Raw genomic sequence first — 3222 nt, forward strand, 5'->3', positions numbered from 1 at the left:
TGTCCCTTAACCTAACCCACGTTGTCCCTTAACCTAACCCACGTTGTCCCTTAACCTAACCCACGTTGTCCCTTAACCTAACCCACGTTGTCCCTTAACCTAACCCACGTTGTCCCTTAACCTAACCCACGTTGTCCCTTAACCTAACCCACGTTGTCCCTTAACCTAACCCACGTTGTCCCTTTGCCTAACATAGTTCACTGCTCGGAATCTCTGGTGTCGTTGTTATCCTCATGTAGATGTCTTGCGAGTGTTGCTTACTTTCCACATATTCCTGCTATCCACTGTCAATTGTACTGCAATAGGACTATATCGCCGACCCCCCCCCTCCCCCCCCTCTGTCCCCCTCTGTCCCCCTCTTTGTGTCTCTGTCCTCTCAAGCTGGTCGGTCTGGCGTTTGAGTGTTAAATGAGCCTCGCAGCTGTTCAGTTGCATTCAGATGTCGACGCCCTCAGTGTACGTCGTGGTATGGTCTGTGTCCATTGTCCGCTGATGTCGTACGCGTAACCCACACGCTGTACCGATCATCGGTCGTTACGTACAGAGTGAAGTAGTGTGATACGTGTGACCGTACGCTGGCTGTGCCCAACGGTGTCGAATCTCAATTTCCATATGTTGTGCTTGATGCTACTTGTCTCGTCTCCCAATAACAGCTAGGTTGCACTGTGGTACGCCGTAGAGGCGTGTGGGAGGAACGTACGAACGCATTGTATGTCACCCTGGGTCGCTGGGGGTGGTGGTGCGGTGAGTCAGGTCAGGTCAGGTCAGCGTGAGCCGTCTGATGTAGTGACGCGTGTATTCCGACTTTGTCGTATTGCCTCACACAAAGTGCTACCCTGGTGGACCGCGTTCCATATCTGGGACATGCCGCAGATGCCGGTTGACAGTGGATCGCGGAAGGTACATCGCATACGTGCGCGGGCCACCTTCCACGTGTTCTCTTCTGCACATGTCGCAGTGTGTATGTGGTCTGATGTAGCGTGTCGTGACACATGACATCCTGGCATGCAAGAATTGTTGAATTCGCAAATGTAGGTGGACATCTACGTTTACTGCCCAAGATACGCAAATGAACTGGAAATCCGTTGTTGAGCGGTTGTTCACGCTGGAGGTGAATCTGTGATGGCGACGATCGGTACAGCTATTAACCGGTTGTTTCAGCGGTACCCGCCACATCCACACGCGTGACTAGGCCCATGTGGGTATGAAGCGATACGCGGCGGTGGCTTGGTGGGACTGTTCCCGGCCGGTGAAGGGGGGCCGCCCGGCGTGTTGGCCGCGCGCTGCGTGGGCGCACGCGCAACAGGCGGCTGGTGGGGGGCGCCGAGTGGCAGGAGCGCCAGCCGACGGGCCCGGCAGGCGGCGCAGCTACGCTGCGGCGCACCCTGCACGCGGCGCCTGGCGGCCAAAGTTGGTTCAGCCGAGCCCGGTGCGAAGCGCGGTGGACATCTGCAGTGTGCTGGTCTGATTGAGGACTGTGTGCGTTGAGGATGCGCCGCCGCCTGGCACTCGGCGCCGCGACGCCGTCTGCTGCTCGGTCGCCCCAGCGGTTCTCGCAGGTGGTTTGTATCGCAGTTGTGCGGACGTGTTGGCGCGTGCGCTGTGCTGGGAGAGTTCGCTTCTGCACCCAAGTGGGGCTTTGCCCTTGTGTGGCGCTGGCGTTGGAGCTGCCGGTCACCATAGGTGGCGCGTGTTGTCTCCCGCCGGCAATGCCACGACAGCACGCTCCCGGGCCTCTGTCGGCAGCGGCAAGCTCAGTTGGGAGCAAGGGTGTTCGCACTAAAACCGTCTACTCGCCTAACTCCGGGCGATTGCGCCTCTCTCGAAACCGACCAAGTACCTAGGACGGCGCTGCGCGCCGCCGGGACCTGAGAGGGTTTCGAGGTGTATCGTGCAGGGGAGCTCGGCCTCCTCCTGTTTGCAGAATAATTGAGCGGACGCTTGCGTGTTCGCGCGGGCCCCCGGGACACACTCCCGGGCGGCCGGCTGCTCAGCTCTAGTTGACGCAGCTCCCTGGTTGATCCTGCCAGTAGTCATATGCTTGTCTCAAAGATTAAGCCATGCATGTCTCAGTACAAGCCGCATTAAGGTGAAACCGCGAATGGCTCATTAAATCAGTTATGGTTCCTTAGATCGTACCCACGTTACTTGGATAACTGTGGTAATTCTAGAGCTAATACATGCAAACAGAGTCCCGACCAGAGATGGAAGGGACGCTTTTATTAGATCAAAACCAATCGGATTGGCTTGTCTGGTCCGTTTGCCTTGGTGACTCTGAATAACTTTGGGCTGATCGCACGGTCCTCGTACCGGCGACGCATCTTTCAAATGTCTGCCTTATCAACTGTCGATGGTAGGTTCTGCGCCTACCATGGTTGTAACGGGTAACGGGGAATCAGGGTTCGATTCCGGAGAGGGAGCCTGAGAAACGGCTACCACATCCAAGGAAGGCAGCAGGCGCGCAAATTACCCACTCCCGGCACGGGGAGGTAGTGACGAAAAATAACGATACGGGACTCATCCGAGGCCCCGTAATCGGAATGAGTACACTTTAAATCCTTTAACGAGTATCTATTGGAGGGCAAGTCTGGTGCCAGCAGCCGCGGTAATTCCAGCTCCAATAGCGTATATTAAAGTTGTTGCGGTTAAAAAGCTCGTAGTTGGATTTGTGTCCCACGCTGTTGGTTCACCGCCCGTCGGTGTTTAACTGGCATGTATCGTGGGACGTCCTGCCGGTGGGGCGAGCCGAAGGGGTGCTTTCGCGTCCCGAGGCGGACCCCGTTTAAATCCTACCAGGGTGCTCTTTGTTGAGTGTCTCGGTGGGCCGGCACGTTTACTTTGAACAAATTAGAGTGCTTAAAGCAGGCAAGCCCGCCTGAATACTGTGTGCATGGAATAATGGAATAGGACCTCGGTTCTATTTTGTTGGTTTTCGGAACCCGAGGTAATGATTAATAGGGACAGGCGGGGGCATTCGTATTGCGACGTTAGAGGTGAAATTCTTGGATCGTCGCAAGACGAACAGAAGCGAAAGCATTTGCCAAGTATGTTTTCATTAATCAAGAACGAAAGTTAGAGGTTCGAAGGCGATCAGATACCGCCCTAGTTCTAACCATAAACGATGCCAGCCAGCGATCCGCCGCAGTTCCTCCGATGACTCGGCGGGCAGCCTCCGGGAAACCAAAGCTTTTGGGTTCCGGGGGAAGTATGGTTGCAAAGCTG

General features: G+C 55.8%; 1 non-coding gene across 1 annotated transcript in view; it reads left to right on the plus strand.

Moving 5' to 3' along the window:
* Positions 1 to 2010: 2010 nt before the first annotated feature.
* The window catches only part of LOC126330787 (small subunit ribosomal RNA), a 1893-nt gene continuing 681 nt past the window's right edge, over positions 2011 to 3222 (plus strand). Inside the window, exon 1 of the ribosomal RNA XR_007563193.1 lies at positions 2011 to 3222. This exon is cut by the window's right edge and continues 681 nt beyond it. This is a non-coding gene — a ribosomal RNA (small subunit ribosomal RNA).

Source organism: Schistocerca gregaria, unplaced genomic scaffold (assembly GCF_023897955.1).
Source record: "Schistocerca gregaria isolate iqSchGreg1 unplaced genomic scaffold, iqSchGreg1.2 ptg001356l, whole genome shotgun sequence".
NCBI classification, from domain to species: Eukaryota; Metazoa; Arthropoda; class Insecta; order Orthoptera; family Acrididae; genus Schistocerca; species Schistocerca gregaria.